We start from the raw sequence: 17,025 nt of genomic DNA on the forward strand, positions 1-17,025 counted from the left end.
GTGCTACCCCATGTATTGTATTGGGTTATTCTGATTATTTGAAGATGACAGATATCCAGCTACAAGTGATCCAGCTTTAACAGAATTGCTCTCCACCATAGTGAAAACCTACAGAAAATGTAACAGTAGCTAAAAGTCATAAAACAGCACTAAAGTACAGTGTAGCTATAAATAGTTTCTTATATTTGTTTGGCCACATTATGCAGGTAAATTGAGCTAATGGCTAGGGCTAAATAATACTGCCATTTCAGTATCTGAATACTTCATGACACTTAACATAGTTCAACCACTGCAGCTGCCTACATATTGTATTGTTACAGGAAACCTCTATAATAATACTATATTAACTCTTGATGCTACATAACTGCCACTAACTATCATTGTTTACAGTAACAGTTATTGTAACACCTGCTTTGAAGTTATTTAATAATGTGCACATCTCTCTGTAGGGATAATCTGGTTAACCATGCAGGTGGCCTAATCAATTACAAGGATTCAGAGAGATGCTGACAGCTAGTTGAAATTCTCTCTCAGTAGCGATCTCTTGCTCATGAGTATTTTGTTCTTCTAGGAGTATTTGCACCATACGTATATCCTCTAGCTATAGAGATCTGAATGTGACTGGTTTCCGGAAACCTCAGAAACCCCCCTAGAGCCACCTCTGATTACTAATAAAAGGATTCCTCTAAACACTTATAAGATCAATAACAGTGCATGCATGCTATTAGCAAAGTTACTTACACTAAATATTTGAGAGTTTAATAAGTCAGAACTTATCATGGTCTAGGCACATTGATAATATAACTTGTAAGCTAACTTTGTTCATGCACTCCTACAAAGAAACCTTAGACAGTGCTCACAGCATGTCAAATCTTCGGCATATTTCACCTATGTCAGGCCAATACTTGAATATGCCTCTGTTGTATGGTCATCACATACTGAATCAGAAATGGTTCAGTGTAAAGCCACCAGATCCATTATCACTATGTTCTACAAGATTAGTAATAACATTGTATCTGTAACCTTTAACAAAGATCAACAACAAGGACAATAGGCCATCGATTGAGATTTTTTTTAACGTCTCTACAAGGATTAACATCTACCACTCTTTTTACTTACAGCCATCCATCTATGGAACCCATTGCCAGAGAACATTGTAACCCTAACTGACTTAAGTGCTATATATAAACTTGATATATTATGCATTTACACTCAACTAAGAAATGCAACACAGAATCCCTTATGACTGTGAAGACAGACAATTTCTTTCTTGCTTGTTCACTTTGAAGACTGTATGCTTTACGGTAGCCTTAAAAGCAGTACATGCCCCACCTTGCTGTCTCCATGAATTTCACCTGTATATGATCTGTGGACAACATTTAGTCACTATAACTTTCACAATTTGGAGGATTCTACATTACACTATAAGACAGTTGTCTCTGATAATAATAATAATAATAATTATAATTATGGCATTATTCATAAATACTCTATTAGAATATTTCACATGTCCTGCATGACTGTTATATTAGAAAGTATCAACCTATTATATAATTTTGTGCTCCTTACTTATACTGACATATCTAACATGAGACCATAACACAGTCACCACACAACACTCTGCAAGCATTTGCATATGTGCAAAATACCTGGTCATGGCCATAATATTGATACTTCAGATACCACAATATGATATACCACAAGATTCACCACAAGATACCACAAGATTCATTAGTAATACCTACAAAACGGATTTACAGAGCTGTCACACAACTGGTTGCTGCTATCCCACAAGGGACTCACAAGAAGGCTAAAAGCCTGCATGTTAAACTCTACAAAATCGACACAAGAATAATAGACTATATAATCCTTTTATTCAAATTAGTAAATAATCTACTTATTTTTCCGCACCACTACTTGCCATCTCCATCCTTTCCAAACACTAGAGCTAACCATCAATTAAAATTTTCTCACTACCAATCAAGAACAGAACAGAACTATTGAAACCCCTTTTTCCCCAAGACGACCATTGAATGGAATTCCTTACCCTATCCTGATCTTCATGAGATTGACACAGACACATTTAGGTCATACTTATTTACTAATAATGTAATCGTACATTAGCATGTTACCCCTAAGGGTTTTGCTAATCAATAAATAAATAAATAATAAATAAATTAAAGGATCACTCTGTTGAATATCCCAGACCCAGTGGTGACTTACAATAGTTTCTGGAAAGTGTGTAGTTAAGCTATAATGACTAAAACTAACTGGTTTCAGTTGGTTAGCTGTGGCTAGTGGGGATGGTGTGTATAGCATTTATAATTAACATGTTGATGATATGATTGTGTGTGTGTGCTTGAGTCATTTCAAACTACTGTCTACTGTACACTCCATCATGACTATATTACATTCATAATTATGTTTACATATCAGGCTGGTCCCTATATAGGTGGTTCTGTTGCTGTTATTATGTGTTTTGTTATATAAACTGATGAACTATGAGATAATAGGATTATCTTGAAGTATACACTGAAACAGTGCTAAGATTTCTCCTTAGGGGGAGGAATCAGGAATTTGGAGGGTGACCAGGTGAAAGTTTGTTATGGTTGTCCAAGTTCACAACTATTATATAGGGCAATTTCAATGCAGACTACCAAAAAAAAGTTGAAGTAGTTGAAGTAGTTTGCATAACACTGGTTAGTCATTTAAGGCTGTGTCATGAGTGTTGATTTAGAATTTAGTTATTACGTAAATCCAGATCATATGGTTGGTAGAGCTTGATGTATGAGAGTGTATACAATATCCAGGACAATCATGTGTACACAATTATCCTATTATTAAGCATGGAGTGTTGATACCACAAAGCACTAGTAAATTACAAGATCTACATGTTCAAAATTAAATAGCTACTAGGGCATTTTCATGGTTATTGCAAAGCAAGACATTTTATAAAATCAGGCTTTCTGAGATAAATCTGGGAGTATTTGTGCTGGCTGTGCATGCCATTTTGAAAGTAGAAATTTTTACAAAATTACTCTTTCCGAGATTGAATTTAAGAACAACTTTTAGGGTTAAGCATGCTATTTTTTCTACTGGGTAAACCTGGGCTCTCAGATATTGATAATACATGAATTTTTGTTAGCTGTATATATATGTACCACAGGATTGATCAGATACTGAATCAGAGAATATTTTAAGGTTGCATTAGTAATTTTCAACCTGGGAAGAATTTACGTATTAACCACTCTGAGATAGAATCTAAGATCTTTTTTGATAAGTAGTGTGCCATTTTAAAAAAAAGCTTAACCTAAGTATAGTGCATGTAGTAGTCACTCACAAGTGAGTCTGAGATTTTAGGGAGGAGGGGGAGGCTAACAACCCTAGAATAAACACTGCACTGAAATACTTACCATCTGGGGTGTAAATAGGCAACATAAAATGACTGAGCAAATCATTGTAGTGTCAACCCAACAGACAAGGAAGAAGGAAGCTCTACCCAACAAAATTTTATATCATTGAGGGACTTCCTTGCTGGAGAATTTTGCATTAACGAGGGACTACCATAACGTTACAGGTGATTCTGTTTGGCCTCAATACTTAATATAGAGCTGCTGTACATTAATTGCGATACATGTGATTATCTCTCAGTATACTTGTGATGTATAGCTAGCAACCATATAGTGAGTGTATACTGTAAGACAAAATAGATGGAAATAGGCCAGGGGTGGAGAAATAGGGGGACAGAGGGGGCAACTTCCCCCTCAATGCCCAGTTGCTAAAATATAGCAACTGTTGTAGTAATTAGCCAACTTATTTATTTTTGCCTTGATTTACTAGCATTTGTGCTAAAGGTTATGCAAGAATGGAATACTGCATAAGATACAGTGCTAGGAGTGCATGAGATCAAGATACAGTCACCTAACTACTCTATTTGTTTAGTCACAAAAATGACAAGGTGATTACAAATGCTAGTCCTATAGAGTTAATACCTACACAAAATACAAAACAGATACTACATACACGAAACAGTTACAAAGAAAAAGCTAAGAACAAATACAATTGGGACTTAAAAACATTACAATTATATACAGAGACAACAGAATAAGGTATACAATTCCAATAAAACACACTGTTATCCAAAAAAAAGAATACCTAAAATAGTTTAATGAGGTCTGTCTACAGCATAGAGAGAATGAGATCTGGTACAGGTAGATGATATCATTAAAAATTTCATTGAAGTCAAGACCAGGGGGGGGGGGTTGAATTTTACACACTACTTGAAACATTAAGAAATTGAAACTTCAGGTTTCCAGAATTTGAAATCTATCATGGAACAGGACGTATTTTAAACTTTTATCCTGGTTAAATAATAGTTTACACATGATAGCAACACCTATAGCATGTTCTAGTACACCCGTGTCCATCCAGGTGGTGACTAAATTGGTGGATCAAGTCGCCCCCTGGATATGGCACATTTTATCTGCACTCAAAGAAGTTTAACTTTCAATATCAAGATTCTGACACTAAGACTTTGCTGCCATGTAGGGTTTTAGCTTTCTTGGAACTATAGTGCTCATGTCTTTTACAAGCATTGCATGTCCAACAAGCACTAACATGAGGTTAGGGAGAGTGTAAAACGCTTCAGTACAGATGTTTCATATACTTCTGAAGCATTGTCAGTATGGTGACCTTACAGAAGTAAATGATAGTAGTAAGCAGTGTGAAAAATGGCAAAGTGCAGAGAGGAGTTTTATAGTTACAATCATTGACACTCTATAGACCATCCAAGCCATGCATCAATCAGAGAATAGCAGAAGTAACTACCAGTTAATGGTAATGCATGCAGTAAGGGTGACAAGAACAAAGGCATATAGGGGGCTGCCTATACAACCAAAGACCAGCTAACAGCCCTCCCCTGGCCCCATATGTGACAAAAAATCTAGTTATGTTGTAAAAATCACAGTCCTTTCACATTGCTAAAGTAGCTACACCAAATATGTGTTGCAATCACATCTGCCAAACATGGACTGCATGTTGTTGTTGGTGGGTGTCCAGAAGGTAAATATGGTTTTTTTTGGTTTAGAAAAACCATGCATGCTGCAAAGACATTGGAAGTGCTATGCTTTTCAAGTGTGTTCTATTAGAATTTTACATGAATGATCATGAACGCTCATTGTGGTTAGTGGAAATTGGACTATTCTTCAAGTAGTTTTCTTGGTTTGTTGTTTTGATAACATGTTGCTATAAGCTATGAGAGATTTAACTTTGCTGAGAGATTTTGTGAGAAAATTTTTATATTCCCTAGCTGTATACAAGGCATTCTAATTAAATCTCTCACAAAAAAAACTCTTCATAGTTGTGCTTAATAAGCACCTACAAGTATATTTTGGCCTTGAGAGATTTTGAGATAAAATTTTTCTATATAAGCCGGCTTCATTTATCTAAGCAGCATGTCTTACACAAGCTGGAAAGGCTTTAGTTGGCTGAAAACTACCGATGGTTTGCAAGAAAATGGCTCATGTGGGTTCTTGAGAAAGGACTATTGTGGAACAAAGGTAAAATAATAATATTATGTGCGCATGTAAATATTAACTCTAGCCTCCTTTCTACATGTTCTTAAACATGTTACTTTTAGTGACACTGTTTTTGTACAATCCTATGATTCTCCTTATACTAATATTCAGTTTTGCTCAGAAATACTTTCGAATTGTGGAGTATACATACCATGGCATTGGAAAAAAATTACAGCATGTAGATACCCGGACAAACACAGAAAAGGTATGTTAAAAGTAGTGGAATACTGTTTATATGTTTATCTATTAATTCTTTCACTTTGCAGTCAATAGTTTCAAAATTTAAGAAACATTGGCGCTTTACCAGCATCAATGCAGTAGCTAATGCAGAAGATATTCTTCACTGGTTCAATGGGATGCTGACCAAAGAAGGATAACTACACTACACCATGGACATATGATTGCGAACAATGGAAGTATGTGCTGTACAAGTTCAACATTCCTAACACTGAAGATAAATTCTGGATACCAAGAAAATTCGCAGAATAACCGCTTTATAGTACAGATACGTTACCATTCTTGATAATTATACTGTACATCATAAACATCATTGTAAGTTTAATAATGTCAATAACAAACAGTATAACTGTGTACACATTTACAAATGTGCATGGGTCTGCCAGGTGGTCTTATAGTGCCTGTACATGCATGCATAGGCATTGGCCCCCACTCTTTTAGAAGGGGCTTAGCCCCTCCACTTTAAAGATCAATGTACTCTAATAGAGCAGTCAGATACTCTAATAGAACAGTCAGATACTGAATAAAGCACAGTTTAGTGCCAAAATTGTTACAAAATTTAGTCTCAAAAGGCTAATTAAATAATTTTAAAAATTCCTGTGTGGGTATGCTTCCAGACCCCCTAGAAAGTGCATGTACAGACCTATTTCACTCATGTGTATTTGTACTGTTGTAAGCTGCTTGAACACATTGTTTACTCATCCTACTAACTGCAACATCATCTGCAAGGAATAACATGGTTTCAGGAGATAATGTTCATGTGAAACATGGCTACTTGAGGTAGTTATTGATCCACTTTGAATGCAAGCAGTCAAACAGACCTGGATTTCACAAAAGCTTTTGATAAAGTCTCACATAAACACCTGCTCTACAAACTGAGCCATTATGGCATTTGTGAAAATATTTTAACTGGATAAATGACTTCCTTACTGACAGAAGAGTGCTACTTGGAAAGTTCTCTCTGGCGTCTCCAGGCTCAGTACATGGACCCCTGCATGTTATTCCTGCTATTTAACAATGACATCTCCAACAAGATAATATCAAGTATTAGGTAGGCTGTATGCAGACAATCCGATAATTTACCAACAAATCCAATGTAGTGATGACGTCACAACAAGATCTACACAGTAAACTATCAGTCACACACTGAACACTGCTATCTTGGCTGATCATCTCACTTAATTTCTTCTTTATAAATGAAACTTCTAGTTCAAGTTGATGATTGCAGATTGACTGACACTTTAAGCTCAAGCCAGTCGGTATATAACTGCTCTTCCTTGGCAAAGGAAACATACATACAAGCTTACAAACACATAACACAATTACACAACATAAGATACATACATATGTACATTTACCATACAATTACAAACACAACATGGAATCATAAATTCATAATTAATAAATATGAAAATAAAGTAGAGGAAAATCCTGTGTCATTACCAGATCTTCAGGAAGACCGTTCCACTATTGTATTGTCTTAGAACGAAAATATTTCTGAGTAAAGGAAAGATGGCAGCAAGCTGGCTGAATGAAATAGTGTAGATGTTCATGTTCCAGATGTTCATGTTCCATATGAATGTGTCCACCCAAACACAATAGGCAGTTCTAATTGCATATGTTGGAACTTTACCAAGTTATACAAGCTACGATGTTGAATCAAAACTTCAAATGGAAGCCAATTGAAGCCAATTCAGTGATGAATTGTGATGGCTTACATGATCATACTTACGAAGGTTCTTACAGAGGTGTACAGTACAATTTTGCATTCATTGTATCCTCTGAAGATTACAATGGGAAAGTGGAAGGCCCCAAACTGATATTGAATAAAGTAAATGAGAGAGCATTAAGCTTTCAGCGAGGTTTTTAACAAATCTGCCTTGATAACGTAGTGATTCTTGTTTAAGAGGAATTAGTAATATGGCATAGACTTGCATACCTTCCCAACATGATGACTGATCATCAAAAATGAGTCCAAGATAACGCTGCTTGGAAACTACAGTTAAAGGAATATCATCCATCAGAGTGGTTGGAGGATCAGAAGATAGATGAACTGAAACTCTGAACCACATCACAGAAGATTTGCTATGAATTAACTTCATCCTGTTCACTCGGGTCATCTGGATGATCAGCTCCAATTATTATTATAATACTCTAATAGAGTGCACATTTTTAAGGACTTCTACACAGAACATTCTAGAACAATCTAAAACTTCCATTGGTAGATCTATGAAAACTTGACCACAAAGATTTATTTATAAGCAGACTTTTACTTTTTTTGTGCTGTTTATATACTGGCTGTTGACTTTATTGTTCATTCTCTAGATGCTGGGAACTCAGTGTGTGCAGCATTTCTGGATTTCAGGGAAGCTTTTTACTCACTTGATCATTTCCTTTCATTAAAGAAGTCATAATGAATCCTGATGTACTGCTGTGGTTTAAGAATTATCTTTCAGATCGAAATCACCAAGTAAGACACTCTAAGAACTTTTCTGAGTAGCAATCTATGAAAGGGGCAATCCCACAAGACAGTGCCTTGGGTGCCCTTTATTTTTGCTTTATGTGCCTTCACAAGTTACCAGTGGCTTGCTTATTATACTGGAGCTAGTATTACAGTAACAAAGAAATTATTAAGTTGTGCATAGTTCATATGTATAGACTAGCAAGTTATGTCATATGGCACTCCCATCATCCACATTTTCTAACTAAGAGAACTTTAATAATTTGACAAAACAAGGCATACACAAAACTTACAGTATACACAGACATGTAAGTCAGGGGTGGCGGAGAAGGGGAGCTGTAGCCCCTGTAAAAAAGATTATGGGGGGCTTAGCCCCCCTAAAATTATCTATAGCTAGCCTAGCTGAATAGCATCAATAATTTGAGATACTCTAATGCTGTAATAGGGCAGTGAAGATCTATATACTCTAATAGAGCAGTCACAGTATTCTTCAGAGGAGAATACTGTCACAGTATTCTTCAGAGGAGAATACTGTGACTGATATATCAAGTAAAACTAGAGTTGAGTATTAATAATTGATATGCAAGTAATACTAGAGTTGATATGCAAGTAATACTATTTACTTTGTATTACTTGCATATCAACTCTTGTGAAGGTCACTGAATTGTGTGACCTTGAGAGTTGATGTCTGGCACTACTGTTTCAGCCTTGGTAGGTTATGTAGGCGTGAGAGGCTACAGTGAGCAATCTTTTGCAAAACTGAGATGGCTAATATTGATAGTCATATAAATAACTAGTGGAATGGCTATACTTTTGGTGGGATTTTTGGCAACCTCTTATAACCATGCCCCTATGTACTGTACTGTAAACTGTCTATAATACTCATATAATAGTATGTCAGGATGTGTGATGCTTAACATTGGATGTGTGATGCTTAACATGATGCTTAACATTAGTGATATAATTTTGAAATTGTTTTGCCATGTTCATAAAATATGCATGTTAGGAATGTGATGAATAACTAAAAGAAGAGGGAGATGTGATACATGTATGCCAGGCAACATGTCACACTGAGGTGTCAGGCCCAGGGTTGAATGAGATGAACCAGAGTGGAGACCAACCTTTACTAATGACAGGGAGAATATATCAAAGATCATACCCTCAGCATCTGAGCTCAACACCTCATCAAGTAGCTAGCTATCATCACTATCCAGCAAACATGTGTACCACTACTCTATCAATTATAATTGCATTCATCATAGTACACACTAGCATGTTACCCACTAATTGTATTCATTAACTACATCCGTATGTCACCCTTACTTCATCCGTATGTCACCCTTACTTCTCTAATAATGCGCACAGTTCAACCAGTTGGTAAAAATTCTTCCAGTAGCAGCATGAGTAACTATAACTCCAACTAATAAAATGGTAATTGCTTTTTTTGGTCCCAAGAAATAAAGGAGGCACATGGGATAAATACCGGGGCCACAAGTGGCCTTTGTTGGAATTTGCACCACTTTTCGGGAAATTTAAATGAAAAGGCGTGATTTTTAGTGGATTAGAAATGGCCTAACAAATTTGTTTAAAGATCAAAAAAAACTTGTACACTTAAAGTTTTTAATTCGCGTGGGTGAATCAATAATTCGCGAAAAACAACGCGAAAAACAATTATTGAATTTTTTGGAACGCTTACGATGAATGACCATAACCAGACGTTGTACGGTTTCATTCAAGAGGTACATGTCTGATACATATAAATCATTCATAGAGGAATATCTGAACGGCTGTGGGTGAAACTAATGAACTCTTTCTACTTCATTCCGGCCATCTCTGTGAAGTAAAGTGAACTCGTAAGAAGCCATGTGAACGCTTGTGAATAGCTTGACGAGGTAAGGAATGTTTTGTCGGCAATCAGCCGGTGCACGCATACATGCAATTGCAGGTGCGTGCATACAGACGTTGCAGGTATTGGTGTTAAGCACATTCGGTTGGCCATTGGCCGAGTATTTGGAGTATAAACAAATCAATCAAGAAAGAAAGAAAAAACTAATATTGTAGTTGGCTATTTTCAGGGCAGCACACAGTTATAGTTTTGTTCCGCAGTAGTTGGATATTGCTGACAAAAAATATTAACCAATCAAATATTACTGATAGAAGACTTAAGCCCATGTATGGCTAACAAGTGGGAATTGCCTCCCACACTAATGGTCTTGTGGCGGACTCATAAAAGGTCTGGTATTCAATACATGAGAAGAGTGGAAACCTTTTAAAATCATTTTGTGACTGTTAGTAATAAAATCATTACAAGCCACCAAAATCTTCAGCTTTTCTACAGTAAACATCTCTCTTGATAATGCCAACTATCCATCCTCCACTTTGATTTTAGCATCATGCTTTGTATCCGCTTCACTACTACAGTAATTATAAAGTGTTGAGATTTTGTTTGCTGAGCAGGCATATTCTGTGCTTGTCGACTACATCATAGATAATATATACCTCTGGACGTATATATTATCTATGACTACATGACCATGACGTTTAGCCAGGTCTATGATGTAATTGAAGATCTTGAATCTTGTTGGTGACTTACGATTTTGGAAGTCTCAATCTTAAATACCACATTAAATGCATGTTCTGTGGTTACTAGCAAGTAGCTATCAGTGCTTACTTGCATGGCAAGTTACATTTTTTCTTTACAGAACCTATCCAAGGAGATGTTTAGAATATAGTGAAGGATGCAGCTGGTCAAGAAAGCCCACACCAAATAGAAGATGTACCAGCCAATGGGAGGGATAGTGGGCCATCAAGCAATGGAGGCTGATTTACCTGATGTATGAACTACTCAATAACAGCCACAATAGACCAACAACCAGTTCACTGAGTTCAGCAGCTTCAAGGGCAACCCAGTGTCTACAAGATTAGCCTTTCCTGCTCATCCTGTCATCAGACAGCAGATTGATCTTGATAGCTTCATCAACAAGATATACTAGAAGGATAAGTCATGAACTACAAGTTACTCCAGGTTAGCTGGTAGACCTTTTACTGCATAACAACAATAAAGTACCATTCAACTTTGTTATATATCTGGTGAGTAATATAGGTTAATTAACAACAGCTCTGTGTTAAATTTGCACAAAGGTCTGATGATATAGCATTGAGCATACTGTGGCATACTGTGGGCCTGTTATTTCAGGCTCATATGTCACCTGAAAAAATCATCAGCCTGAATAAAATCTATAGTCATGTTATCTAGCATCTTTGTAAGCTGTAAGCCTTAGTGGCTGAGCCTTTGTGTATTTATTTCAGTGGCCCTTGTTCAAATCAACATTACTACTTTTTGTTATCAGGAAATACACTAGTGCACAAAACCATGCCATATAAGGCTTACTTGAACTGCTAATTTAGCCACTGTCAACAAAAAACATCCAGCTGCTACAACAAGCAATGACAGGTTTCATATAGATGCCTCCATTGCTTTCCCACAACAATCTTGTTACCAGCCAAGAAGTTTTTGGGATATAAAACAGTCACTCCCCCAATAATTACATGCATATATAGGTGGTTTCTTACCATTTACTTTGGCTAACTGTTCATTGTATTTTATTGTAGAGACATATTAAATGGCTGCTTCATGATATTAAATCATTACCCTTGTCTTAATCCTGGTGGACACAGTTACTGGTTAGTTAGACATGGTATATGTGGTTGTGACTTGACTATATTGTTCACTCCACAGTTATGACTGTATATATCATCAAGTCTTAAACAATACAGCAGGTGTCCCTTGTGTAATGAACCAATGACTAATGATGACTCCCTCATTCCTAATGTGACATGTAAGTCACCTTTATCCCTCTCTGTTCCTAGAAGTTATTTACAAGCAATGGGAAGTAATATTACTGTGTATGTGTCATCCTGTAATGGCAGGAGCGAGGGCGAATCATGCTCCTCAGTGGTTGGACCCATGAGGAAAGATAAATTGTGACCCTATTTTGGAAAACCATACATTTGGGCACATTGACCAATTTTCTTTTTTATAACTACAATGAAGCACTGAGTGGTTATCTACCTTGTGTGAAAATTTTGTGATGATACAATGAAGCATTCCAAAGATATGGCCAATTTACTGTCTAATACATTACAAACTAACTTTTCATTATCAGTTTATAGAACTGTATAGTGATCAGATGTGACCAATTGATGACAAAATCACTTTGTTGACAAAGATCACCATTCTTACAATCTAAAATTAATGAAAAGAGATCCTTGAAAGTTTAACCATGTGTTCTTTGTGCTTTTCCTGTATTATTGTTTAAAAACAAGAAAATGTTTGGTTTTGGGAATGAACAAATCACCCAATTTGTAAGTTAATTGTTGTCCCACGCATTGTGAAACTACTACATGGTCTGGTATAATTCAGTATATCTCCTAGATAAAAGAAGCTATGGGTGTGAAATTTCACAGCAAGAAGGCTTAATTTAATAGTTGCTTTATCAGAATATGCAAAAAAATTAATTTTAAAAAAAATCACTGAAATTTTCAATTGAGAATCAAATTTTGCATGTGTCCAAATGTATGGTTTTCCGTCACAATTATAGTTCACACTCACCTTAGGTAAAGACAACTTTGCATATAGTAATTGTAGTTGCATATATGTACTCAGCAATGCTGTGCTATAAGGAATCCTTTGAATGGGGGTACAGGCATGACAATGTGTGCTGTTTCATAGTGAAAAAATATTTCCTATGTAGTGGTTTATGATTGCCCTATAACATGATTCACAATTCACAAATTAGACCCACAGTCTGACACCAAACCCTGCTAGATGATGCAAGATCAATTTTTGTTTGTCCATTTCTGTCTTTCTCCAAAAATGCATGCTTGCATACACCAGCTGGGGGTAATCTAGATGGTGCAGTTAAATGATCTCTTATCTGGAAGTCAAGCTCACTATGCTACTGTTGAGTGAGAACAACAATACCTTGATAAGCAGCTAGAAACATCCATATCACCACAAAGTTGTCATTATGCAAGGAAGCTAGCTAGCAAGCAAGGCTGAAGAAATGTAAAAGGTGAAGAAAAAGTTTAGGTGCTGCCATGTGGCAGGGTTATATATACCAGGTAGTAATGGTGGGTCATTATCATCATTGTGATGATATCAAGTGTGGGTTTGACTATCCTACATCATCACTAGTTGTTGGTGATACATTGTGTTGCCTGGGTAGCTGGTGATACAGCAGCTTGAATAATATGAGGGACAGTCCTTTGGTTTGCTTCTGATGCAATGGTCCAGTGGACTACCAGATCTGGGTCACTACTTTGCTGTGTATAAACCTGGGGATAAACCAATTGCCTACTATATCTGTAAATGTGGACACCTTTGTCACACACTCAGCAACACGCACACACACACACACAGAGATTTTATAATTACACAATATGTGCACTGACTCAGTTAATGTTTTTTTTATAGCAAAGAGAATATCAGACATAGAGATTCAAAAATCATTTCTTGCAAATTTAATAAAGCTATCAAGATTGAAGTAAGTGTACATGTACTATAAAGAATAGAAATGCTTTTTCAAAACTTTGTTTCCTTGCAGGATATTTTGAACTGCAAAGATTGCAAGTGGATTTAATCACACAAGATATGAATGCAGTCACTTGATGTTAGTCAAATAGTATTTCTCGGAGGAATTTTTGTTGAATCAGGTGACGCTGATCTCAGCTAGATGATATACACTACCCATAATTATTTGGTCAAACCCAACACACAACTTGCATACCTTTAAACATCATAGTTTTCAGTAAGGTTAGTAGCAGTTGTAGTGTTTGGCTAAGTGCTGTAAGAACAATACAACACTGTTATGGGAGCTCCGTGTGTGTGTGTGTGTGTTGTGTAGTGTGATGTGTGCATGATATGCATGTGTGCTTGTAGCGATAGCATGCACATGTGGTATGTCTGTGTTGACTGAAAGATATACGGGGTACAACCTTGTGATAGTACTAATGTAGCCTTGTCTGCTAAATCTGGACTGGAGTTACTATTGTGTTACTCTGCTTAACTCTACACCCATATATGTGTTTACCTTGATTACAATACTTGGTTCTTGTGCCGTGTCTCCGTACATCAAAGTACCAAGCTCTTTGAGCTTGCTGAACTCTGTCAACCTATTAGGGGATTTCCCCAGCTCTCCATCACTAGCCTCTGGATCTAAGAAACAAATATGTACAGTAGATAACTAACAGTTAAATTCTGTTATACTGTAGTGTAGTGCATGCATACACATGTATGAATAGTAGTGTGTGTGTGTGTTTGTACACAGTATTGTCAACTTGTTGTACATCTTTCACACACTGTGCTACTATCACATCTCTGGTTAAGTACTTCTAGTAAATGAATGACATAAACTGGTTTAGCTTGTGGTAGTTTTCACACCTTATTGTGGCACACATTTCATCGTTTTCTCCTGTAATCTTTAGAAGTAGCCATAATCGTAGTACTGCCCTAAATACATATGCAAGGAAACTGTACATATCTCTTATCACTTCTTGTGCACACGATTCTCTTCTCATATGTATGGGAGAACCCTGAAGACTAATTCTTCTTACTTGAAACAATTTACACATGCATAAAACAAGCAACGAATACTTCATGCAGCTAATGAGCTATCGCCGCCCAGCAAACCCCAGCACTGGCATATCTGTGCACTACTCAAGGACTCATGTCTATACAGGCAAATACTCCTGGCCTGGGGCAGGACTAGTAACCAGAAGTCTCATGGATAGAGGTCATATCATGGAATCAGAAGTTTCACAGCACACTGCTAAGCATTTTTTCCCAGTTGACACCAGGTCCCCATTATACAGCTGGGTAGACTGGAGCAAATTTGAGTAAAGCAACAAACCACTGGGCATAATGGAGCACCTGTAACCTTGTGATTACCAGGCCAGTCTTTAATCACTTGGCCGTGCTGCCTCTCTCCCTCACACACACACACACACACACACACACACACACACACACACACACACACACACACACACACACACACACACACACACACACACACACACACACACACACACACACACACACACACACACAACACACACACAATTGTATTTAAGCCGCATTCGATAAGCATCTGTGTCGATTATATGTTTCCTGTACATTTGGAAAATAAATACTGGTCTCAAAATAGATGCCTGGGCTATTAATGGAGTCTTTTGTTAGTGGCTTAAATTCTTTCCCTTGCTGTTGCTGTTTCTTCAAACTTGTCAACATTAAATTCAGAGCCACCTGAGGGATGAAGGTGCTACGAGTGATCACGTGAACAGTCCATGTGAGTCATGCATGCAAATTATACAACTGTTTTTCAATCATTTTAGGCCTTCACTATACTAGTCTGTCTATGCTTACCATTACAATATTACAGCGTGTTTACACAGAACAAATAATTCGAACCTACCTGGTCTGCATCGAATCAAATCGATCACCTTGTTAGTGTAAACGCACACCAAACCGCACCATACAAATTCGAATTGGGCTACCAACCAGATGTGGTCCACTTCGATCCAAACCGGTCCACATTTCCATATAAACAGAAACTGAGTAACGTCGAATCATATTTTGATCATGTGAGCACTAATTGCATTGGCGGAAAAACGCGCGCTAAAAGGCATGGCAGTGAACTGGTCGGATAAAGAAGTGTTTCGGTTAATCAGCTGTTGGAGTGAAGAGGGAAATCAAGAACAGCTTGAAGGGTGCAAACGAAACAAGCATATTTACGAGAGACTGTCAACACTTTTGGCAGAGTACAACATCAACAAGACAGGAGAGCAATGTCGAACAAAGGTGAAGAAACTTCGTCAAGAATATAAAAAGGTCAAGGATAATAACAAAGGAACTGGTAATGGGAGGATTGAATCAACAAATTAGATGAAATTTTGGCAGCAAGACCGGCCACACACCCTCCTGTTTTGCTAGAAACACTTACACCCATAGAATCCGACAGTGATGTAACAGATGTAGAGGGACAAGATGACATTGACAGCAGTGCAGTGGAACTGCATGGTCAGTCTGATGTCATAGAAGATGATGGTTCCGAGAATGCAAGTGGAAGCAGCAGTACTGCTTCTGTGAGTAGCACACCACCCACACATCATAGTAGTGGCTCCGTAGATGACACAGAAGATATTGCAAAAAAGGACAGGGCAAATATAAAAGGAAAGAAGAGGAAAAGAAGCAAGGGTGAAGTGTTAGAAGATGTTATGACGAAAGCAATGAAAGTGATGACAGATGGGTTGAGAGACAGTGACAAAATGTTTACTGAGCTTGAGGAGAAAAGGATGAAGTTTGAAGAGCAGCAGAAAAGGGAAGAACGTGAATTCAAGCTACGCATGATACAAATGTTACAAGGTGGAATGGGAGGAAATAACTTTTATCCTGTATCATATGGTCATGTTATGTCACCTTCAACACCATCAGCTGGAATGTACTATGGTCCACCTGGTCCCACAGATGATTATCGACTTGTGTGAACCACTTTACAAACTCACAGTGATTTGTGTGTGTATACATGGCATAGCATTAATTATTGTATACCATTGAAAGATGATGTAATTAAAATTTAATGGTTTTCAAAGTAATTAACTAGTAAATCTCTCACTGTACCACTATCTGGGGTTGTAGTTGACACTGTAGCAACATCGGGTTGTGCCAAATCCAAGTCTTCCATCCATTCA

General features: G+C 37.2%; 3 long non-coding RNA genes and 1 pseudogene across 4 annotated transcripts in view; 3 read left to right on the top strand and 1 right to left on the bottom strand.

Annotated features, from left to right (window-relative positions):
- Positions 1-10,086: 10,086 nt before the first annotated feature.
- LOC136267059 (uncharacterized) lies at positions 10,087-14,068 on the top strand. The gene is made up of 6 exons (XR_010706474.1): positions 10,087-10,166; positions 10,977-11,299; positions 11,887-11,958; positions 12,014-12,113; positions 13,751-13,820; positions 13,881-14,068. It is a non-coding gene; the product is annotated as an uncharacterized lncRNA (long non-coding RNA).
- A 1-nt stretch (position 14,069) lies between these two features.
- LOC136267065 (uncharacterized) lies at positions 14,070-15,171 on the bottom strand. 2 transcript variants are annotated; one of them, XR_010706482.1, is made up of 4 exons: positions 14,717-15,171; positions 14,600-14,667; positions 14,367-14,491; positions 14,070-14,120 (listed from the first exon to the last, which is right to left on the bottom strand). It is a non-coding gene; the product is annotated as an uncharacterized lncRNA (long non-coding RNA). The 2 variants fall into 2 exon arrangements; XR_010706481.1 differs by having other exon boundaries at positions 14,600-15,171.
- Positions 14,070-17,025, top strand: part of LOC136267056 (uncharacterized) — a 47,026-nt gene continuing 44,070 nt past the window's right edge. Inside the window, exon 1 of the long non-coding RNA XR_010706469.1 lies at positions 14,070-14,089. This is a non-coding gene — a long non-coding RNA (uncharacterized lncRNA). The remainder of the gene's footprint in view (positions 14,090-17,025) is intronic.
- Positions 15,834-16,986, top strand: LOC136267050 (zinc finger and SCAN domain-containing protein 29-like; annotated as a pseudogene).

This window comes from Dysidea avara, chromosome 9 (genome assembly GCF_963678975.1).
Source record: "Dysidea avara chromosome 9, odDysAvar1.4, whole genome shotgun sequence".
Classification (NCBI taxonomy): domain Eukaryota; kingdom Metazoa; phylum Porifera; class Demospongiae; order Dictyoceratida; family Dysideidae; genus Dysidea; species Dysidea avara.